The sequence below is a fragment of the Mirounga leonina genome, unplaced genomic scaffold (assembly GCF_011800145.1).
Source record: "Mirounga leonina isolate KUSES-001 unplaced genomic scaffold, KU_Mleo_1.0 Mir_95, whole genome shotgun sequence".
Taxonomy (NCBI): Eukaryota; Metazoa; Chordata; class Mammalia; order Carnivora; family Phocidae; genus Mirounga; species Mirounga leonina.
The window spans coordinates 24,588,556-24,613,695 of NW_023270865.1; the positions used below are offsets into that span (position 1 = coordinate 24,588,556).

At 42.7% G+C, this 25,140-nt stretch overlaps 1 protein-coding gene across 5 annotated transcripts in view; it reads left to right on the forward strand.

Moving 5' to 3' along the window:
- The window catches only part of PDZD2 (PDZ domain containing 2), a 218,570-nt gene that overhangs the window by 43,884 nt on the left and 149,546 nt on the right, over positions 1-25,140 (forward strand). The gene's annotated exons all lie outside the window — the stretch shown is intronic.

The following is a 25,140-nucleotide window of genomic DNA, read 5'->3' on the forward strand; positions in this document are numbered from 1 at the left end:
TTTCTCTTGTTTCCCTGTTTTTAAAGTGGCGCCCCTTCCTTCAGCTACCTTTGATGTCCAAGTCCAGAGTTGCTCTGATTTCTCAGAGCAAACCGGTCGTGGAATGTAGGCAGTCCCACGGGAGCTAGGACTAAGGAGATAATGGGTGTCTGACAGCTTCAGGCACAGGCTCTTAGCCAGCCCTCCTGTCTTTGGCACCCCTGTCTGGTGGCCCCAATTCCAGAGACTCTCTGTCTCTGGACTCTGTCTCTCAGACTCTGCTTTCTCTAATCTGCTAAGTCAGTTACCACTGGACAGACCACTTCCCAGCTTCCAAAAATTTGTTGCAATCATTGCTTCTTCAGTTCTCTTTAAGAGTTTGGCAAATGCCTCCCCCCATGCTTAAAAAAAAATTCCTTTACTCTCATTTCAATCCATGTTTACTGGGGAGTGAGTCTCTCTGCCTCATGCCCCAGCTTTGCCCTGGAACCCTCCTCTCAGATCTTTCTGTATTTACCCCCCCTCTACCACAGGTGCCCACTTGGAATAGAAATGCAAATAGGCCACATTATATGGTCATTTCAGCGATAATCCTTAAAAATGTCCAAGTTCTGGGGCACCTGGGTGGCTCAGTCGGTTAAGCAGCTGCCTTCAGCTCAGGTCATAATCTCAGGGTCCTGGGATTCAGCTCCACATTGGGCTCCCTGCTCAGCAGAGAGCCTGCTTCTCCCTCTCCCTCTGCTGCTCCCCCTGCTTGTGTTCTCTCTCTCTGTGTCAAATAAATAAATAAAAATATTTTTAAAAAATAAATAAAAATGCCCAAGTCCTGAATAGAGTGGTTATTGGGCATTTCTACTAGATATGTTAGTATCTTCTCCATCAGGTTAGTAACCATGCTTCTTTGTATGTGTGGAGTATCCAGCAGAAGGCATTTTTGAACGTGTTTGATGTAGCTTACCAGAATTCTGTGAGAATAACTGTATAGCATGTTAACTTTTTTGAAGTATATTCATGTTCATTTCCTTTTTTGGTCCTCACCGGAAGCCCATTGGGTGGTTTAGTGGCCATGTGGACTCGGGAGCATCCATTTTCTGAGATGATTAGCACATTCCGGTTGTGGTACCTCCGTTCCACACCCCAGAGGCAAATGGAGAAAAGAGTATGTGATCCAAGTCTGGGCAATGAGGTGTGAAGAAATGTCTCTCATGGAGTGTCTAGGGTAGGTTTGCTCATTATTGAGAAAAAGACATGAGCAAATGACCCCTTTGCTTCCTTGGTATGTTGCTGTGTAGAACTGCTGTAGGCATCTTGTCTCCAGCCTTAGGATGAAGTCAACACCCAGGAGAGAGCAGATCCCAGAGTGTCCTCAAGAAGCACCAGGCTCTCTCTTGCAGTTCCTGTCATGTGAGATGATTAATTTCCTCCTTGTTCAAGCCATTTTGTTGGTTTTGTTTTTGTTTTGTTTAATGTGGGGCTTGAACTCATGACCCTGGGGTCAAGACCTGAGCTGAGATCGAGTCAGACACTTAACTGACTGAGCCACCCAGGCGGCTCTAAGGCCATTTTGAATCAGGGTTTAGTATCATTTGCTGCCAGACTGATAGAGATGGACATTTCTTTATGCATGGTCTCATTCCTAAGAACATTAAGTCAGATGGTGGGCTTACCTTCCTGAAGATCTAAGCTGCCTGATTCCTTATTCTGGCTCCAAGTAGGATTCCTCTCTACTCTATTTCCCAGGCAGATGAAATTAATGTTACTCTCTCTTCCAACTTCAAAAGAAGGAATAACTGTGGAGACATTTGGTGGGGGGAAAGAGGAGTCCTTGCTTGGGAGATTGTTAGCTGATCCCAGTGAGAGAACATCCTGGGACTGTCACAGAAGTGAAGACTGTTCTTGAAACAACAAGGTGATGAAGAAACCCCATGCATCCCACCCTGTGAAAAGCCAAGCACTAGTTTCCATTCACTCCTGTGGCTATGGAGACTGGCAAGTCTTGCCTGAACACTTGGTATTGTTGCCTCTGTCTTCCGTCCTTTGTCTTTTGGGCATCCCGGACTTTGGGAAGCTTTGAAGATGAAATAAACTCTGGAAGCGCTCGGTGGTGTCAGTAAGACTGAATGCAGGAAAAAGTAGACACTCCGTACCTGTTTGCCCCAATCTGGCCCCAGTGACAAAGGCACACTCTCTTTATTTTTACAAATAGGAAGCCTTCCTAATCTCTTCATTCCCGGTACAATGTTAGCCTAAAGAGAAGCCCTTAATTGCACTTAGCGTTATACCATCATTTTCCTGTTTGTATCATTTACTAAACCTAGACTGTAAGCCTGGGAATGTCCTATTGTAATATAGCTAAGATTTATTGAGCACTTACTACTTGCCTGGCACTATCATAAGCTTTACATGTATGAGCGAATCTGATCCTCACAATGCTCTTATGAAGAAGGTGCCATGAGCATCCCATTTACAAGAGAGATCATTGAGGCACACCGTATTTAGGGAAATTACTCAAGGTTGTCCAGCTTTTCAGTGGTGGAGTGGAGATTCAAATGTTGGCAGTCTGGTTCTATGTGCTATGTAACGTATATGCTTTATGCAATATATAATTCATCATTATAGCCCAAACACCCTTATGCCATCTGTCGTGTACCATAGGGGTTCAAATGTCACTGTGAATGAATAAACACGAGGCTTTTTCATGTCATTACAGACTCATTAATTTTAATGGCAGCATATTTCCCCAAGGACCCATAATTTGTGTAACCATTTCCCCAGGATTAGACATTATAGTAGTATGGGCTGGGATATCTGAGACTGGGACCGTCCTGAGAAATCTCAGATCTGTGATCATTAATTGGGAGGTGACCAGGACACCTTTTTTAACCTCCTCTCCCTCCCTCATGCATCGCTCTCCCCACCTTCTGCCACCCTTGAGAGCGATCCTAATCCTCATCCCATTCCAGATTCCCATTGCCATCAATTGAACTCTGCATAAGAGTAGATGGGGTTATAGAGGCTTTAAACACTTTGGAACCTTTTCTGAAGGTCCCTGTTAGAGGGTAAGCATTAGTTGGCAGGGGATTGCTATAAGAAATGTGGATCCCTGAAATGTTGCCTACCGAGTGCCATTTTCCAGGTGGTTTCTCATACCTGTCATTTTGCACTTTTGAATCCAGAGATAGTATATCTGACTCTCATTTGTTAAGACTTTTGGCTGAACTCTGGGATTCTTGTTTTAATTGCCGGCTGATAGAAAATATAAGTGGGGGGGAAATATAAATGGAAAAATGTGTTGGTTGGAGTTTGTTTTATCTTTGAAAATTGGGGGGCTGGTAGGGATAGAAGATTAAGGAAAACTTATGAGACAATTTTGTATGGTTAATGGGCTATCTTCTTTACAGTTTCACTTGTTAGGCCCTATGTAAACAAATACACCACCTATCAAACAATATGAGCACTATGTAGAGGTTATTTGCAGTTAAGGAAGTTTGTTTTATAAATTAAATTATATTATGTTTTATAAATTAAATTATACCTGAGATATGTTAGAAGAACTTGATGTTTAAATTTAGATTAATCCTGGGGCGCCTGGGTGGCTCAGTCGGTTAAGCATCTGCCTTTGGCTTAGGTCCTGATCTCCAGGTCCTGTGATAATCCAGCCCCACGGCAGTCTCCCTGCTCAGCGGGGAGTCTGCTTCTCCTTCTGCCTCTGTTCCTCCCCTCTGCTCATGCATGCTCACGCACACTCTCTCTCAAATTAATTAAAAAATCATTTAAATTTAGATTAATCCTATGGTGAAAACCTTTTGTACAGCAGATACTTTTTTTTGAAAAGTGAAAGATATACTTTCTCTAAATATATCTCAAGTGCGTATGCATGTGTGTAATTTCTAAGAGTGTGTATGTACACATGGGCGTTGTCTTTCCTCCCCTGATCCCCTAATTCATTCTCTGCCTTCCTCTGCACCAAGAGGCTTAGTGCTATGAACGCACAACATCTGGACTCCCTTGTCTTATTCCTAGTTGGCTTCAGCCAATGGAAGGCACAGGCAGGGGACTCAGAAGGCAGAAGAGAGTGTTGAGGTATTTATCCCCTTCATCACAGTCCCCTCGGCCTTGCAAAGATTCTGACTATGGCTCATCTGTTCTGAGCTCTTGATGGGCAGCTCACTTTCAAGGCTCCAGTTTGCACTGCTTCCTCTTGATGCCCTTCAGGCCTAAAGGTGGTAATGGTTTCCCAGCTAGCGAGTGGCTAGCCCCTGGATACTTCGTCCTGCCCACATCTCTCTAAGTAGCCCCTCCATAAAGTTCTTTCTGTTTTGTTTTTTTTTTTAAAGATTTTATTTATTTATTTGACAGAGACAGCAAGAACAGGAACACAAGCAGGGGGAGTGGGAGAGGGAGAAGCAGGCTTCCCGCTGAGCAGGGAGCCCGATGTGGGACTCGATCCCAGGACTCTGGGATCATGACCTGAGCCGAAGGCAGCCGCTTAACAACTGAGCCACCCAGGCGCCCTAAAGCTCTTTCTCATTAAACCCTTTTGAGTATGCCTTCTGCTTCCTGCTGGTATCCTCATGATACAGGGCATGTTCATCTCTTTCTCATATAAAATCTTACCATGTCTGGCTCTAAAGTGCCTGTTACATTTACATTAGTATGTCTCACTGTGAACTGTAGCTTGTCCTGTCCAAGAGCTATCCTTTTATCCTTGTGTCTTTATCTTTTCTATTAGATCACTAGTCCTGGGGAGTGAGGCCGGGGTCTGAATTATTCTGCTTCTCCCTACAATGTCTAGTACAGAGGTCACAATAGGCAACTTGAAGTAAAATAACATATAAGAGTACATGTATGTATATGGTGTACACGTGGACGTAATATATCTGTGACTGCTTTTTTTTTAAATAACCTTTATTTGTATCCTTATCAGCATTGGTTCATTCATTTATGAATGAATAAGCAATTACCAAGTGCCAATTATAGGCAACACATTATGCTAGGTATTCACATGGTCTCCTCAGAATTCATAAAGAGTCATAAAGGGGTTTCATGAAGAACTGAAGTAGAATTTTCAAGCAGGAAGGAATCTGAGAGCATATCAAATCTGGTTTTATCATTTTCTGGTGACGCTCAGGCTGGGTGGGTCCGTGCTTTGTTCTGGAGCACGGGTAGTAGGGGTATAGATGACCAGAACTTGGTGCCCTGACTCTCTCCACGTGGGGTTCTTTCCCCAGCTCCCTCCTGTTACGTTGCCTGCTCATCAATTAGGTGCTTTCTGGCGAAAGGAACTTCCATAAGGTATCCTTTAGAAAGCCTCTCTGCTGCCCCTTATTTCTTCCCTCTGTGTTGCAAATGCAAACCAGATAGTCATGCTCTGAGCTCATAAAAGCGCCTAATAGGAGGCAGACAGTGGATTCTAACCCAGGCTTCAACGTCAGCCCCACGTGTAGACAGCTGGGGGAATATTTGGACCAACCCACAGCCACTCTAGGACATCTCCCTTCACCAGCTATAAACTCTGGAGCAACATTTCATGTGGGGGTATGAGGTGTTTGGGTTGGGTTGAGAGTGAGTTATACATTCTGCAGTTCCCTGAGCCACAGTCTCGGGCCTCATGTAGAGAAGATGTGATCTCCAAGTCAGGCCTGGCCTGCTCACAGAGCTGGTCCCTGGAGGGCCTTTGGTGATTGGCACTTTTCCTGTGATGATGGCCCTTTATGAGTCTACTTAGCACAAGGACCAGAGAAAGTCAAAAACCTTTGGCTCCATTATATTCACCGTAAAGTTCATTTAAGATGGACGAGAAAAAGCCTTTCCTTAACAGAAACAAAGCAGATTGGCCTAGGTCTGCATGTGATGAAAAGATGTTGTTACATTCTTTCACATATGCAGGTCCGCTGGGGGTGCTGACAAATTGTTAGTCCTCACTGGTAAGACTTGAGTTCAAGATTAGGCAAAGAGAAGGTATTATAGTGTCTTTACTGAATCCTGCTCTTAGGCTTTGTGCTGGCGGCTTTAATTAAAGGATCTAACACCCAGACAAGCTAAGTGTTATATGCCCATTTTGCAGATCTGGCCCCTAAGGCTCAGTAGGGCCGTGCCATACTCAGAATTACGTAGCTAATGTAAAGTGATAGATCACATTCTGGGTTCTGACTCCCCATCTAAACCTTGTCCGTGAAGTAGTACCGTTCCAAACCCAGCTGAACCGCATGCGTGCTGAGGGATGCTGGGGAGAGTTAGCTTCTCTGCGTTGGTTTTCTCAACTATAAAGTGGGAATGAGGTGAGCACCGCCTCCCGTTAGTGCTGTTGGCTGAGGCACTGCGCGCAGTGTTCCTCCCTGTGCCGGCCACATAAGCCTTTAATGAAACTGAGCTCCTGGCCCCTGGATCTGGGTTTGCTGGCTTCTCTTTTCTGACATTAACAGCTGTCAGCTGTTAACTTCCCTGAGTCGTTTCCTTCGTCATAAAATGAGGCTTGGGATAAAGGTCAGTTTCTTCATGGCGAAAAACCTGAGAAGAACAAGGCAAACCCCCGTCTTTCGTGTTACAACTGTCAAGGTTCCAAAAGTGTGTGGTCCGTGTGTTACTTCAGGATGTAACCCACTCCTGTCAACTGTGAGGATGTAGGCTTGGTCAGCTGCCCTGGACGTAGATGGTTTAGTCCAGCCAAGTTCCAGCCACACTTCCTCAGTTTCTACCACTCAGGTTTTCCTCTCTTTCATGACTCACGGTCCCTGTTGAAAAGAAAAACTCCATTTATTGTTTTCATTTACGTTACACACAATACTCTCTGAATACTACTTCACTTCTGGTCACCAAATGTTTGGGGGGGGGGTAGATTTTCTCCACACCAAACAATGCTAGGACACCAGCTAGCTGTCCTCCAATTCAGCCTAATTTGGACATTGTCTACCTAGAGAGACAGACCCCACAGGTTAAGGGCTCAAGTCCCACAGGACTGTCCCCCTCTCCTTCCCACAACGCATGCTCCAACTGAAAGTCCCAATTGTCATTTGTGCTTCTGACCAACTGACTATAAATAGGTTCCCATGACCCCTCCTGTTAGTTCTTAGTGTTAATTAATTGGGTTTGATGAATTTGCTAGAGCAGCTTACAAAACTCAGGGAAACCGTTTACTTAACCAGATTACTGGTTTATTATAAAAGGATGCAACCTAGGAACAGTCCTATGGAAGATACATGGAGAAGGTCATAGGGAAGGAAGCTCAGAAGCTGTCCAAACCCAATCCTTTTGGGTTTTTATGGAGGCTTTCTTACACAGACATGCTTGATTAAATCATTGGCCTTTGGTGATTGAAAAGCTCCAGCCCCTCACCCCTCCCTGGAGGTAGAGAAGTGGGACTGAAAGTTCCAACCATCTAATCCAAATCTGGGTCCCCTGGCAACCAGCCCCCATCCTTAAGGACTTTCCAGAAGTCACCACATTATCATAAACTGAGATGTGATTGAAAGGGGCTTTTTATGAGTAACAAAAGACACCAATTTCACGTTTATTGCTCTGGAGTTATTTCAGGAACTAAATACTATGAGGAAAGATGCCCGTATGGCTATTATATAGGGAATTACAAGGGTTCTAGAAGCTCTGTGCCAGGATGAGTGAACAAAGACCAAATGTTATTTCTTATAATTAATGACAATATCACAGTGTTGCCACATATTCATCATCATTATCATCTTCTTTTCTCCTCCCCCCGCCCAGCTGAAATTTAAGGGCTGCAATTAATACCTTTACAGCTTAGAGTGTTGTCCATTGTTCTTTTCCACTTCACCAAAATAGGTAATAGGCAGGGGCCCAGTAAAGCTCCTAAGGTATTTAGGCCCTTCCCTAGAATGTTCTGGAAAGTTCTCCCCATCTCTGGCTTTCTTTGTCATTGGTCAGGATTTTTAGCAGTGCTAGAGTGGAGCTCAGAGTCTTGCTGCTGGAGCATCTGGGGGGGGGGGGGGGGGTCTCACCTCCTTCAGAAGATAGTGATGGGATCTGGGAAGACTCATGACCACACAGCTGCCCAGGAGTCTTCCCATTGCAGATAGTGTCCTGCCACACTTATAATCACCACACCACAACTACATATACCGTTTTTAAAAGAAGAAAGACAAGACAGGCAGTAGCCCTCCCAGCCCAGCCTGTGTGGCAACCACCATCTGTCCTGTGGGGGAGGCACCTGATTCTGGATCCTCTCAACTCGGCATTGTGGATTCCCCTGGGATCCCCCAATTCTGCCCTGAGGAAGTCCACTTATGATTCTGTCCCATGTTGCCATGGCTGCCTGCTGAGGAGAAAAGGTAGATGTGAGGAGATGTGGGAAATGAAGTGACACGATTTACATCATATGCCCAAATGGAAGGCATGGTTCTCTCACCTCTCAAAGAGTTATGAACAGAGATGAGGGAGTTGCCTTAAATTGAAGTCTACAAATTTTCTCATGCTGTGGCAGAGTCTCACAATTATTTTATTTTGAATATCAAAGTATTATTTAGGGAACACACATTAGCCTGAAATGACCTTTGTCAATGCTGGTTTTAGATGCTTATAGAGGTCAACTGAGGAAATTGTATTTAAAAAAAAAAAAAAGTTTAAAAAAGTCTAATAATATTTCTGGGCATCTGACCTCACAATAACAAGTGTTGGATTTCTTTGTAAACAAGACTTTTAAAGATCATTTAAAAATGCAACAAGAACCTGATCCAAATAACTGAAGTGAAGAGGAGAGTGAAAAACTCAGAACGTAGCCATGCTCACAGGAACAGGTGTAAAAACGCCAGTGCCACTGCAGACTTTGAAAAAATGTTTTTCTAAGGTGTGAGGACACCAGAAATATTTCTAAATTAGCACTAACCTGTATGATTACATAATATCTGCATGTATATTTATGCACATACAGTTATGTATATTTCAGTATTAATATCTTAAATAGCTTAAGATAAATATTTTAAGTGTTCCGTTTTTAAAATCTGAGATGAAATGTTTACATCTAATGATACCGATATTTTCACTTATATCATTTACATTTATCTAACCAAATCTCTCCCCCCGCCCCAATATTTTAACTGTCTTCTGATTGGGACGAAGAAGTAGAAGTAGATAGATAGTAAAGTAGAAGATCACTTATGTTTGAGTCACCTTTATCCAGCTGAGATGTCTTTTGTTCTCTAACTCTATAGGAAATGTATTTCGAGAAGTATTTTTATAATATATATTGTTTTGTCACCTTGATGTTCTGGAAAGTTCTGGAAAATGTATATCGAGAAGTATTTTTATAATATATATTGTTTTGTCACCTTGAATCATTGCTTCAATAATTCTGTTCTTGTTTTTACTTAAACTCTCTTGGTTTGCAAATGCCAAAACAAAATAAAACACAGTGAACAGAAATGCAGAAGATTAAAATGGCTCAAATGTTAATATTGTCTCTCAAATCAGTAAGGGATTTTAACTGGGAAAGGAGTACTAGCTTATATTTAGGGGTCCTTCTATCTAGACATGTGGCATTTGGAGGTGCATTGAGTAGATGGAGAGGAGTGCGGGCTGTTGTAGAAAGCTAAAGCTCGTGACACTGTTGACCGTGTGTGCAGAGCTGAGAGCCTGTCTGTAGAGAAGTAGTCTACAGAGCGCAATCAATCTTGGGCAGCCTGTCAGTTGGTGGTTTTGGTGAAACAAACAAGGAGAATTTCCCTCAGGAAAAATCACAGGCACAGGAAGAACAGACCTCACTCGTCTGGCCCTTTTTTATCCTCTACATGGGAGTATGGATGTGTCTCCTCCCCACAGAGTATCTGGCCAACAAGTAATCACAGGCCAGTAGGGAAATTTCTACTCAGAAAAAAACACATCTCCAACCAGAAGCCACCTTACAGAGAACTTTATCTTCTCATGAGATAGATTTTTCTAGAAAGTAAACACACGATGTGTTTAATTCCCATATGTCAGTGTTAACTGGTGTATCATAGTCCCATCCCTCCCCCAAGGCAGGCTTTTCTCCCCTTTGATATGTTACAGGAGTTGTGGATCATTTCAGTTGCTAAGAAACCATGGTTGCCCCAAAACTTGCAGCGTTGGTATTAGTCAAGTTCTTCAGAGAAACGGAATGGAAAGGAGTGATATATGTGTATGGGGGGGAGGGGAGTGTTATTTTAAGAAGTTGGCTCATGTGGTTGTAGGGACTGGCAAGTCTGAAATCTGTAGGGCAAGCCAACAGGATGGAAATTCAGGCAGGGTTTCCATGGTACAGTCTTGAGAATAATCCCTTCTCCTTTAGGAAACCTCAATTGGATGAGGCCCACCCGCCTTATGGAGAGTAATCTGTTTCATGAAAAGTTCACTCATTCAAATGTTGATCACATCCAAAAAAAAAAACCCTCACAGCAACATCTAGACTGGTGTTGGACCAAACATCTGGGTACCATAGTTTAGCCACACTGACACATCTATTAACCATCACAGTTGGGACCGGTAACTGCATTTATGTCTGCCCTATTTATATACTGTATTTTGAAGTAAGAATAAGATTATAATCAAGAAAATACTCTGTGGGTTGATAGGGAAGTTTATAAAGAAAATCTAGATTTAACATTTGAGGTTTGAGAATTCTTTCTAAAAAAACTTAAAAGAGAACATGCAAAAATAATCTAGTGAGCATCCATCCATATTTCTGCCACTTAGATTTAACAGCTATTATTAGTATTTTGCCTTAGTTGCTTTTAGGGTTTTGCTTAACAAAACACTAGTCACAACTAAAGTTCCTTTTGCCCCTCCCCATATTTCCTTCCAGTTTAATACATATCCTTCCAGACTAAGTTTTAGGTATTTAAGTACTATAATTTATACATAAACATATGCATCTTAAAGTGTGTTTTAATGGACATAAATAGTATCATATTGCATCTTGCTTTTTATACTCTATTTTTTTGAGATCTGGCCAGGGAAATAGAGCCATTCATTTTAACTGCCTTTTCTGTTTTAAGAAAATTCTCAGGGCACTTCGGTTAAGTGGCTGATCCTTGATTTTGGCTCAGGTCATGATCTCATGGGTCATGAGATTGAGCTGCTCATCTGCACCCGGCTCTGCCATCAGTGGGGAGTCGGCTTGAAGATTTTCTTCCTCTGCCCCTCCCCCCACTCGTGCTCATATTCTCTCAAATAAATAAATAAATAAGAAAAATCTCTCCCTCTCCTATGTTTCTCATCCAGTAATTTTTCATATTTAGGTGGGCAGTTTTTTGGCTTTCATGTGGGAAGTATATGATTTGATCATAAAGTCTAAAGAGAAAAACAAATTTAAGATGGATTAAAAATACATTTCAAATGGGTTACAAGTCTAGCACAGTGATTAATATACCCCATCTCACATATATCCTACAGTCCCCAAAAATACGGCATATAGGTAGATAAGTTTCAGTGTTCTTTATTCCATTCTGGTACTTTGTCTATTCCTACATCAGTATCACATTGTCTTAATTACTCTGGTACTTTTTAAGTCTGTCCATCCTCTTTGTACTTTTTCAAAATTGTCATAGTTATTCTCAGCTCTATACTCTCCCATATAAATATTAAGATATTTTTCCAAGTTTCCTAAAAATTCTTGTTGAGATCTTATTAGAATTTTACTGAAATTATTGATTAATTGGGAAACACTTCTTTAAAATGTGTCTTTCTCCATAAACAAAGGTTTATCACTCCATTAATCCAAATCATCCTCTATATCCTTCAGTAAAGTTGTATAATTTCTTACTAATGTTGCTTTTATATTTATATCTCTCTGCTTTATAGTTTGTCTTACTACGGAAGCCAATTTTTTTTCTTCCTATATTACATTCTCTATTTGGTTACTGCTGGTATAAAGGAATGCTATTGATCTTTGGATTTGGATTTTTGTTCTTAACAATCTTCCAGCATGTCCTATTAATTCTAATTGTTAAGAGATTGGCCTTGATAATTAAGTATAAACTGACTATAAGTCTTCCCTACCATTCTGAATTATAAATTTTATAATTACATTGTCTGCTACTGAGCATGATGAGTGCCAAGGACCTTGACTCTGGATTTGGGCTAGGTGTCAGGGGACATAAATGTGAAAAGAGATAGTGGGCCACCAGTTCCGGGTGGTGACCAGGTACAGCCTCAAATTCGATTTTTACAAAATTTTAATGTAGATGGAGCTTTTCAGCCTGCTGAGTTCTGACGCCAGACTGCCCGCTTTCTTGTATTATCACATCCGAATGGTGTTGGAAGCTATCTGTGCCTCAGATTTCTTTAAAATGGAAGTAATAGTAGTATCTATCTACTCATGGTGGATGGCAAAGCGCCAATGAGTTATTGCATATACCTGGCCTAGCTTAAGCTTTTAATAAGTGTTAACTATTATTATTAGATATCCTTACTGAATTTTTTATCTTCAGGTATTCTGAAATCTTTCAGATGTGTAGCATAGGACTGGTATTAGTTTAGACTTAGTGCTTTATCAGAATGTTGACCTTTTCTCTTTCATAACTTGCTTTAAAATGCTTTGCTGCTGTGTTCACTGTAATCCTAGCACTTCCAGTAAGATCATGCCTCGTGTCATAATGCAGGTCTCTGGGCTCCTCCTCTATTCCCTGGAAATGCTCTCTGGCCCACGCCTCCTACAGTGGCCTTTTTTATTGGTCCCACATGACTAGCTCCATTCCTTCTCAGTGTCTCCATCACCCACCCTGGCTTCCTAGACTTTTGCTCTAAAGCACTGTTCTTCTCTTCACCTGACCCTCAGAAGAACACAGGCAGTCTGGAAACCCTGGATGGTATTGCTTGCTGTAAGGCTCCTGGGCCTCTAGTGGTCGAATGGCCTCAGCTTATTTTGGAATTTGGTAGAAAGTAGCGAACTCGGTGTTTAAATATCTCTTTTGTACACCCTGCTGTTGGCTGCCTGCCACCGTAGACGTGTGGCCCTGTGGAGTGATGGAGGTGGATACTAGTTGGACTGTGATGTTAACATGGTCATACACTGGGGGTGGCTACCCACTTACAGTCTAAGTCCTGTCAGAGCTGGAGTGCTCGGGTGGGTGTTAAGAGTTGAAATTGCTGCTCAAGCACGACCCACCATGTTGTTTTGCACTCTGTTTTTGTAGAGAACAAAGGCTGGGGTTGAGAGCAACTCTAGGCATTCTGAGAACTTTCCTCTGAGTCTCTTCTTAGCAGAAGATGAAGAGCATCCAGTGTTAAGAATAGTCAAATCAGTTTTAGCAAGAGGCCAACCTGGTTGATGTTTCATGCCTGCATTTTGGTTTTCTCCTTCTCTTCCAGCCTCTGCAACATTGACAGATTCAGAGATCTGTGAGGGCTGGGGATTTTATTTCTTCTCAAAGCAGATTTTAAATGTTTTTCTGCTCAGCACTTCTCTTTATCCTCAGTATCTTTGTTAAATATAGAAAATCTTGGGTTTTTTTCTGAGATGAAAAGAAGGGTTCCTTCAGTGACCAAGCTGATGTGGGTGTGATTCAGTCCCTAGCCCGCTAAAGGTGGGCTTCTGAGACTACTCACACTCTTTCCAGCAACATCTGACTTTAAAAGACTAGAGTAAGGTGGGCATTTTTATTTATGATTTGTACTAAAATCCATGAAGGTTTGTCCTGCTCTGGCCAATTTGAAGACACGCTTGTTCCATTATGATTTCCATCTTTTAGGATGCATCAAAACTCTGCAACACTCTACAGTGGCCCATGTCTTGGCATTCCACTCTACGATGCATTTCATCACTGCTTCAGTAACCACTTCTGTGAATGGGCAGGAGGCAAACATTTTCAAAATTCTATGAACAGAATGTTGGTTCTTTTTTGCTTTTCCAGAATGGCTTTAGCCAGTATTCTCATTGGCAGAGATCAGAAGTTGATCTGTAGAAACCCTATTTTGATTGGCTATAGGGCATTTATAACCCCGTAGCTAAATACCAATGTATGAAATGGTTATTGTTCTCTTGAGGGGTGGGCCTGGGCCAGAATACACCCTTTGTGATTACCTGGGAAGCAGATGGGTGTAAATGACCCTACAGCCAAGTCAAGTCAACAGGAACTCCTATAACCTCAGACACAAAGATAGAAAGGTAGCCCTCTGGCTATGGTTTGGTGTTTTTTGTTTTTGTTTTTTTTTTCTTCTGGCTGTGGCCTGGGATTGAGATTTCTAATCAGCTGGTTGGCATTTAACTGAAGGCTCTCCGTCAATCTTCCCCTCTGTGGTCTCTCTAGGAGTTCTAATACCTACATCTAATATTTGCCATCACGATTGGATTTGACTTGCTTTGTAAATTAGGGTTATTTTCTCAATAATGTATTTTTAATAATGCTGGCTCATCTCATCCCATTTTCTCATATTCAGTAGTGTTTAGTCTACCCTCTCCCCTCATTCTGGGATGCGAAAACCCATCCTAAAGGTTGACAGCTCTGCAGACCTGATAACTGGTAAAACAAACAACAATGATTCTGTGTGTGTGGTATTGATAAGCAACTTACATTTGTAGACACTGAACCGGAAAACTTAAGAGGTTCAGGCCCTATTACTGTGTCCACTTTACAGATGAGGAACCTGAGACTTGGGGTATACAATTGCTTAACCTCCTCAAGTTCCCACAGTCAGTAATTAGCACTCCAGCAGGTGAGAGAAAGACCTCAGACTGGAAGAGCGGACTCCATCAGCACGAGGTTTGGGAAAGGGGCCTTCAAGGGCTAAATGTCCTGAAAAACAGGCATACCAACCAGAAGCCCAAAGAATTCGATAAATAGGGAGGAGGAGGAGCATGGTCATATGTTCTCAGTAGTACTGCTCTCAATGATTCCACCTGGGTTTTCGTGACCCCAATAGTCCTTCTTACATCTCACTTTGTAGGCCACCTGCTAATGGATGGCTGTTCTAGCAGAGGTTACATTGATAAATGTGGTTGAAATTTCTTACAAGAGCAAATTGGATCACTTTCTGTTTGTTGTTAGCTATAGTGAATGGCTTTGGAGGTAAATATCTATTGAGACCTATAATTTGACAGGCCTGGTTCTGGGTCTTAGAGATCCAGGAGAGAAGGACAGACAGGTTTCCTTGCTCTCATTTAGCTTATATTCCAGTGGGGAGAAGCAGGAAGTTGACATGGGAGTACACAACTAGAAAGCAATGATAAATGTGTTTTTAAGTTGAGTTTCTGAGTGAAATTATCTCTATTTTATTAGCATCTTATCTTGTTTTTCTTTGCTGGGAGAAAAGTACATGACTCAGATGCCAAATAGCTGAGTTTTGTTGTCAGATCAAATTGGATGAATCTAGACTCTATACTTTAAAGACTGCACTGGGTTCATAGGACCAGAATGGACACCTTAGTTTGGTCTTATTTCTGTTAGGAGGCCTGGAGCTCCTCCCTCTAGCAGCCCTTATCCTGCATTTCTTCATTTGTTATGTCAGGGGGTTGGACTGAATCTGTGATTTCCATCTCTGCTCTTGGAAGCTCTGAGGAGTCTCTCAAAATCAGGGTCAGGGAGTTGGCGGGACCTTAAGAAGCTGGTTCATCCTCAGCCAGAGCAGTTTTGCTATTGCTTATCCGTTACTGGGGGTTCCCCAATTTCTGGATTGGAGAAAGGAATCTATTGCTGAAAAGAATCATTTGGAAGCCACTGTATTGTGCATTGGAAACCACCCTGTTTGTGGGAAAACTCCATGAGCAAAGTTTTAAAAAGACTGAGAGAGATGTGTAAAACATATAGAGTAGATGATGGATTGTCAGAATATGTAAAAACCTATAAATTAGGGGAAGAAAGCAAATGAACCAAAAGAACATGGGCAGAGAAATGGCAAATCACAGAAGAGAAAATGGAGATGACCAATAAACATAAGACAAAATGCTTAATCTCTCAGGTAATCATGGAAATGCAATTTAAAGCAGTGGGATGTTTTTTCTAATTCTGCCCACCATCCAGTCTGGATCATGTCAGGCTTAAGGTGAGGCTTAGGCAAAAAGTAAGAGGACGATAGAATCAGGTGTGGGTAAGTTAGGGAAATGAGCGTTCCCATTCCACCAGTGGGAGTAAGCCTGCACAGGTATCAAAATTGCATATATGCTTTGATCCAGTGATTTCACATCTAGAGTTGTATTCTAGCAAAATACTTGCATCTGGACATATATTCACTCCAGAACTCCTTGAAAGGCGGGGATGTGGGGGAATGAAGATTAAACATTAGTGTAAGAATGAATAAATAAAATACAGTAAGTCCACATTGTACAGTACTATGTAGCAGTTTCAGAGAATGAAATATGGGTCTCTTTGTGTAGTTAGAACAAGCTCTAAAACATCATTAAATGGAGAGAAAAGCACAGTGTAGAAGGGTAAGTACAATATGTAGCCAATTCAGTGAAGCAATACATTTTTTCCCTATCTGCATATAACAGAATGTAAGTGCTGCATCCAAAAGGTCTAGATGAAAAACAGAAAACAGTGGTTATTTGGGGGAAGGAGAGTGGAATTAAGGAGGAAATTAAGGCTTAGCTATAGAGTTTGGGGGAAATATAGAAAGAAGGTATCCATACAGACCTTAAGCGAGTAACACGTTTGTTCAAAGCCTGCGCTGTACTAGAGGAACCACCGGTGGAGGCTCAGAGCTTTGGTTCGGTTTGGTTTGCCCTGCCCTTGCCCGTTGTTGATGTGCCTCCAGTGGGCCTCTTCCTTCCCTGCCACTCCTTCTTCCTCCCAGCTTGCTGAGCCTGTTGCCCCGACGCCCTTCCTCTCTCCTCCCGCGTTGAGGGTCTGCCAGCTGAAGAAATTCCTCCCTTTGCCCTTTCACCCTTCTAAGAACTGTGGACTGGCAGAGGACCAGCAAACTCCCTGCAGGAAACTGCTTCTGTGAAGGATGCTGTGAAGCGTGGGCCCTCAGCCATGTCCCGGGACCTTTGCCACGTCCCTGGCCCTCCCACCCAGGGTGGAATTCAATTCTTGCATTTAAGACCAAGTGACTCCACACGCCAAGCCCAGAAGTATGAATGCTTCAAGTAGGATCTGTCAAAGTCTTAGAATGTCTACTGGGTGCAAGACTTTGTGCCAGGCTGTAGGCTTATGAGTTCTTGGATGGGCATATCCTTTCTGTGCCTGGTTGCTAAAATTTTATGATATGAGCTGGACTCATTCTTACTTTGGATTGCTGTCTATCGACTACTCTGATATGTTCTGGAAATCCCACAAGCCTGTTGGAGAGTGGATGCTTTAAGTGTGGACTTAGTAGTTTCCAAATAGTCCAAAACACAGTTACATCCACGCACACAATATATGGGCAGTGCAGAGGCAGTGACAGAGTAAGAATTGTATTAAGAAAATGACTCTTGCCTCAGAAATGCTTGGAGTGAATTCCATGCCCTGGAGACTCTCAGGGGAGGGACTTGGGGTGTTGGTAGAAGGGATCACATTATGAATCTGTGAGCAGTTTTCACTCATCCACACACTGTATTTTGTTTCATTTTGCTTTTTGAGATTGAGAAGCAGACCTGAGGTTGGAGGAGATTATCGAGACAGCAGCTTTTCTGATAGGAACTGGGTTTTTTGGTTGTTGGTGGTGGTGCTGGTGGTGGTTGGTTTTGTTTTTTGGCTTTTGGGGGTTTATTATTTTTTATTTAAATTTTGTTAGTTAACATGCAGTGCAATATGGGTTTCTGGAGTAGAATTCAGTGATTCATCACTTACATACAACACCCACTGCTCCTCACAAGTGCCCTCTCTAATACCCTTCACCCATCTAGCTCATCCCCAACCCACCTCCCTCCATCAACCCTCAGTTTGTTCTCTGTCCTAAAGAGTCACCTATGGCTTATTTCCCTCTCTCCTTTTTTTCTTTCCCCCCTCCCCTCCCAATAGGAACTGTTTTAACAGCAGAAAAGTACCATCCCTGAGATCCGTGAGTCTGCTTCCCTTGTCTCGCTGTGCTTATCCTCAGTTACCCATTGTTCTTGTGGAACAATGGGACTGACTTTTCCATAGAAGTCTGTCAGAATTGAGTATAGCTACACAGAGAACTGTCCATTAGGAGGACGAGGTCGAGATTACCACTGGCACATATGCAGAGGGTCGCACACGTGCACGCACACTCTGAGAACTCTTGCTTCTCTTCGGTTTCAGCCGTCGGCTTTATATGTTTTTTTAAAGCTTTTTCTAAAGGAAAAACAAAATATATTGACCTACTGGGGGCCACACATAGCTCTGAAAGGCTGCTTAGCTAAGGGCAGTGAGAGTGGGGTTAACCTCAAACACAGGCTGCTGTTTGGGGGCACATCAGAGGGAAACAAGTCTGTTTTCCAAGGTGGCTTGGTACAGCTGTTTCGGCCCATTTAGAGCACTGGGATTTGGAAGGAGCGGCCAATGCCCACGGAAGTTTTCCTAAACAAGAGAATAAGGTAGGGTTGCTCAAGACCCAAATACTAGGGTTTTTGAGGTAGTGGTCTCCTTGTGGGTTTAACTGTTAACTTGCTGGTTTATCCTCTTCAAGGCATGTTAAGTTATTTTGGGGGGCGAGGGGCGAGTGTTTCTCCAAGTATTTCTATAGCAGTTGGCACACAGTGTAGTCAGTAACCAACTGTTGATGACAAAGCTTTTCTTAACACTAAATCATTTACGGGGAGAAGTCAATAGCTTAACTGATTAGAATTGCCTGCTACATGGAAATCTTTATGGGACACAGGACCTAGGACCCCACCATTTGGGAGAGCAGTCCCTCTAGATGATGGATTAACAAATATTGGGCAGAGCAGAGATGTCCAGAGTCAAGAAACTCTAATGCATAGAGCTGGGAAAAACTCTATAGACCAACCTCTCTCTGCTTCTTAGTGCCTCCTCCCCATGTCCCCCAATCACACACATTCTGTGAATTGTTCTATTGTTTGTCTTTGAAAAGATTGATTTATACATTTGTACAGAAAATCCCAGAGCCTTTTCCTCTTAATGCTATAAAGTTGCCATTTAATGAGGCATTGGGATGGCCACCCAGCCACTTGAAATCCGAAGTGTCACACTGAAAGATTGTTACCAACAAGTATTTACATTGGAGCCGTGGTTTTACTTTCCTTGGGCAATTGACTAATTTACTGCAAGAGCCAATAAATCCTTGGCCAATGAAGAACAGATTGGAGGGGAGGAGCTTCTGTTTCAGGCCATTTTCTTTAGGAATGCTTTTAACACTTGGCCCTGGGCAGGATTAATAAAATCCTTTGATTTTATTAAATAGCTGGAATTGGCCATTTTGGGATGCTGTAAGGAAAGTCCTGTCTGGTGGGAACGAAGTGACTGGGTCTCTTTGATCCCTGGACTTGCACAAACCTAACACTCCTGTTGAGAGAATGTTTCAAAATGCATTTTCTTAAAAGTAGGACCGTGTAAATAATAGATTAGGTCTGAAAGAGTGATCTGAGTATAAGAGGCAGGGGAGCCGTGGGAGAAAAGTCCCCCACTGGCCCATGCCTGTTTTATGTGCTGGAAAGAAAAACTCAGCTGCTTTCTTTGGAAAAGAGCCTAGTTGTGGCCCTACTGTGTCAATATAAAGGGCTTCTCTCTTTGTAGGCATTAAAATACACGTGAACCATTGCCTTCCTGAGCATGTGACAGGGCTGGAGCGTTCTTTTCTATATTTTGTTTTGGTTTAGTTTGGGTTTTGGAGAGAAATTCAAAAGAGGCTCTAGAGCAGTGCTACCCAATAGAATTTTCCAGATGATGACAGGGTTCTCTGTCTTTGGTGGCTAGTATGATAGCCACTAGCCGCAGGTGGCTATTGAACCTTTGGAATGTGTGACCAAAGTATTGAATTTTTTATTTTAACTAGTGTAAGTTTAAATAGCCACATGAGATGAGTGGGTATCATTGGGTAGTACCGTTCTGGAGGGCTTCCATGCTTTTTCTGTAAGAACTCTGAGTTAATCCCTTTTGACTTTCACAGCCTACTTGAAAAGGATGGGGTTCTTTGGTAGGTAGCCTATTCCCAGTAGGGAAGAATGAAGAAACTGGGACCCAGAGGAGCCAAAGGACGTGTCACATCATTGACTAATGAAACAGCAGAGCTGGGACTAGGGCCAGAGCATCTCTGCCTTGGGTCCCACCTCTAACAGCCCCTCCGAGCCCAGCTTTAGATGTTAATTAGAAGTACGACTTAGCAGGGGACGCCAACCACAAAGGGAAAGCTTGCTGAACATCTGGACTCTTGGCTGTGGGGTGTGTATTTAATCTTCTTCTTTAAAATCAAACAGGCTTAATGAGCAGCGGGATTTGGGAAATCCCTCTGGGCCCTTAAATCCAAGGAGGAGTTTCTCTGGAACCAGAGGAAATGGGCCAGACAGGTGAAGCACTCCCCTCCCCTCCGGCCCCCTTTACGCGGCCCTGTCTGTGATGATTACAAGTGGGAAAGGACGCATGGAGACTTGTGGTTCTAGTTTCCTATCCTTAGTGCGCTGTAAGACCCCAGGACAAATGGCATACACTTGGCTAATCCTGATTTTATCAATGCTTCTGGCAACCGTATTAAATGCCCCTTGCTACCATATAAACCAGAACTTTAAACGCCAAGTCTGTTAATTGGCTCTAGCTCCATCCTCACCTTCTCTGGTTCCTGCTACTCCTCCATCCTTGAGGATGATAAGAAAAGTTCAGGGATTTTTCCATTTCGAAGGGGCACCTTTGAGAGAGGGAGTGGTTTCCTAGGCAGTTTTTGAGCCTTGGAGCAGTGACATCTGGGTTGGAACAGGAACACTTACTTGTCAATATCACTGATTCTCAGTAGTTCTGTTGTGGATTTCATATCAGTGTGGATTTTCCCACTGCCCCCAGCTAGCTGTTACAAGACTCACCCAGCATCCACACCATGCCAGGGTGCTCAGAGAAAGCAAAGTCCTTTTACTGTTATCAAAGGATAGACTGGATAATTAGAAGGGAAATCTGCTATGACAAATCAAAGCTACCCAGCGTGCTTTCTAATTCTTAAACTAACTTCTGGATAACCTGCTTCTCACTCAGTCTACGCATCTGCCCAACCACCAACCTACCAGGCAATCCACCTACAGTAACTGCAGCAGATAATGGGGAAAAAACTTTAAAAACAAACAAACAAAAATGAACAAACAAACCCCATAAAAACCAACAGCCAACATTCATCTACTGTCTCTTGATAGGGTGGTGACAGGATTTGTCATACAAACTGGTGCACTTCTGTGAGTGCAAGGGGGCACTCATAACTACACGGGGATAACCAGTTTAAACCAGGATGCCCCAAGGAAAATAGGACAGATGCAGTATCTGCTGTGTGCCAGGTCCTGTGCTTGAGTTGGGGTGCACACTGGTAATGAAGACCTAGTTTCTTCTCGCAAGGAACTCATAGTCTGGCAGGGAGACAGGGACATAAACAAATGTAACACTGTGGCATTGAATTGAATTGAATTGAAACAGAGGTATGCATAAGTTATTGGGGTGGGAGGAGGCAATGGAGAGGGCAAGGGAGGGTTTTCTAGAAGGGAAGTAGGGACGAATTAACTATTGAATTTGCATCCATTGACCAGGAGGGATCTTGAGACTCACCCATTTTGGGGTTATTAGTGTAGGCCTTAACTGACTCACGTATTGGTAAAGACTGTATATTCCAAGAGTCATCCTTGAGATCATCCTATGCCCAAATTACTGTCTAGTCCAGTATTGACTGTGGCTTGTATAAAACTAAAATATGTGGTTAATGAATTCTAATGGCTGGAGGTGACCTTCCAGTAGAGTAATTGTAAAGTGATCAGTTAGGTGTGAAGTCTGTTTTAAGGCGTAGGTTGAGTTGTGTAGGTTCTTCTCTGATACTGGAGGCTGTCAAATTCCTCAGCAGGGATATGTGTGTCTGTGTGCTGCAGAGCTACTAAAAATTTCACACTAGTTGGAAAACACTGATTTAAGTATTTTTTAGCATGAAGTTGTATAGACCAAAAATTCTCCAGTCTGGTTGGAGATCAGCAAAGTGCATTGTAAGGGTGCTGCATGTGGGTAAAATTTGCATTTTGACCAAAAGAAATATAGCCTTGAGCCTCTCAGTCCCCTAAGCTCGGGATTTGGTGGGTTGTAGCTCCCTGTCCTACTGCTGAGTGGGTCAGAAGGGGGCATGATGGAATGTGTGATTTCATTGGTGGTCTCAGTTCAAATTCTCCCTCGGTAGACTATGTACCTGGTATGGACGAGATTGGGCTGTTTCCTGACTTGATCTTTTTTCCCTCCCAGCTTTTACATATTGTACTAATAAAATAACAATTTAAAAAATAATTTTTAAAAGGGAAAATTCTACCATCCAATATGTATCAACTATTGTTTGCTTTTCCAGACTATTGTCTGCATGTATACTTACAATAACATAGTTACCATTGTAATGTATCCTGATTTTATTTTATTCTGGTTTTACCATACCCTGAAATTAAGTTTGGGAAGAGCTGGTGTTACCTCACTTCAGTGAATCTTTAAAGATGGATGAGGGAATTGTCCCAGAAGGCAAACTGAAGGTTCTCTCAGATGCTGGAGGGTCTCTCAGCTTACTGCCTCATCATCCCACTGTTGGGCCACTTTATTGGTGACACAAATGCTTTGTATCTACCATTTCTCTCTCTTCTTTTGCCAAGTCACCCTCAGCTCACCGACATGTCTTCTGTTGGGGTTTTCGGATTTGTCAGAAAGAAGATCTTATTTGTCTGAGCCAATGGAATGACTTTAAGTTCCACCCGGCACCCGACGTGAACATGTGGTAAATCTGCTTCATCTTTGTTTTCACTCAACCACCAAGTAAACACATCTCCCTGGAGAAGACAGCTCTACCTCTTCTTCTCCTCACTTCCACTCTGCTACTAGCCCTAGCCAAAGACTGTAGTGTTTATGCCTGGCCTTGGGCCTCTTTCACATCCTGAATTTTTCCTTTCTTTGCGACCCTGGATAATAGGCTCTGTCCTCCTGTCCCTGGTCCCTGTCAGGGAATTAGCTTTACTGACCACCAACGATGCACCAGGGACTTTTCAGTACATTCTGATGTGTTCTCCTTCCAACAACACTGTGGTGTACCTGTTCGTTCTTTTTCACTAATGAGGAAACTGAAAGTTAGAATTGAAGAAACGTGCCTAAGGACATAGATCCAGTAAATGGTAAGATCCAGAATTGGCTGACTTCAAATCCTGCCACTTTTCCATGGGACCGGGCTTGCCTCTGACCCTCTCCTTCACACCTCCCAGGTGCTGTGACAGAAAAGTAGGAAAAAAACTATACAACACTAGGCAAAGTGTGTGTATGCATAAAGTGGCATCCATGGGGCAAGGAAGGTTTATTAGTCCTCATCAGCTCGGTTCCTGGTGGTAACCATGGACAGAGTTAGCCCACAGGTAAGTCCTAGGTGACTTACTTGCCTCATCAAACTCCTATTTGATGATCTCTTGTGATTCTTTCTTAAATCCAACTGCCCAGGGTCATAGTTCAGTGCTTGCCTGGGCTTGCCCTCCCCGGCAGGGTTTTATGTTTTGGACTTTATCCAGCTTCTGCCTCTAATCACATAAAATGCATTCACTCTAAAAAAGTTTATTGAACACTTACTATGTGCCAAGCCCTGTGCTAGGAAGTGGATATTAATTCAATATAAGCCATCAAATAGGTTAAAGCTATGATTCTCAAACAAGGGTTTCTAAATCTTTAGATGCATGAAAATTTTTAAACTATTCATTACAATAATCTTTTTAAAAGTATTTTGCCACTTACTAAGAATAAACTCCTCTTTTGCAGTAATAATTTGCAATTGAAAGATATAGCAATAAAATTAGTTTTTTTTTTTTAAAGATTTTATTTATTTGAGAGAGAGCACAAGCAGAGGGAGAAGGAGAAGCAGGCTCCCCACTGAGCAGGAAGCCCGATGCAGGACTCGAATCCCAGGACCCTGAGATCATGACCTGAGCTGAAGGCAGCCACTTAACCGACTGAGCCACCCAGGCATCCCTAAAATAAGATTTTATACTCTTAAGTCAATATTATTCAAAATGAGGTCTGTGGATATATGGTAGGGGTCTGATAAGATTTTTTTTTTCTTTAAAATTGGTCTATACGTTACCTCTGTGTGAAAAATGCAAGGCTAAAATAGTTTTCCTGCTGCAGAAACATACTCCTATTTTATTTTGTAAATTTCTTTTAAGATTTTATTTACTTATTTATTTAAGAGAGAGAGAAAGAAAGCGAGGGGAGGGGCAGAGGGAGAGGGAGAGAATCTCAAGTAGACTCCATGAGGAACCAGATGCAGGGCTTGATCTCACAAACCTGAGACAACCATGACCTGAGCTGAAACCAAGAGTCAGATGCTCAACTGACTGAGCCACCCAGGTGCCCCAAAACATACTTACCTTTTAAAAGACTTTCTGAAATAATATCTAAACCAATGGATTAACTCACACCTTGGAATTTAGGGCCCCAGGATGACATCAGGCTGATGTAGGAAATATTTCTGGGAAAGTAAGCCTGGGTGTCCCTTATCACAGCATGAAAACTGTGATCCTGCCTTTGGAGAATCTGGGAGGTTTGGGCTATTTCTCATCTCCTGGGTGATACTTCCTCAGCCACTCACTATGATCACTGTGGCCTCGGACCTTGGAGTGCTATACACCCCTCTGTTACTGCTACTCTGTGTTGTCTGATGTTCAGGGATAAGTCAGGAGTAACATATGTTCAGAAGAAACATTGGTTGAAGTTGCACTTGAGATCCCAATTATGACTGACCTCAAGACTCCTTACCTTCCCCCTGGCATTATCGAGTGCTTTCTATTGGTGTGAAAATGTTTTCTTTTGCGGGGGCTGGGGATAAGTAGTGTGCATAAAGTCCCCAACTACCAACAAAGCACAATCTCATTAAGTACAGGAGAGATGGGTAAGAAACATTCAAATGATACAAGGGCTCATTCTGAGTGACTTCTGTTCCACGTGTGTATCTTTTGTCTTCACCCTTGGCGGAGGCGGTGGGGGTGGGGACGGGACTCTTGGTCATTTGTTTCCTCCCTGGCTGACTATATTACGGGCATTTTATTCAGTGAAGAACTGAAATCAATCACACCCCCCAAAGTATAGAGCACACTGGGACGCTGAACTGAGCAGCTTCAGAGTCTGTTGCTTTTCCATCAGACCTGGCTAG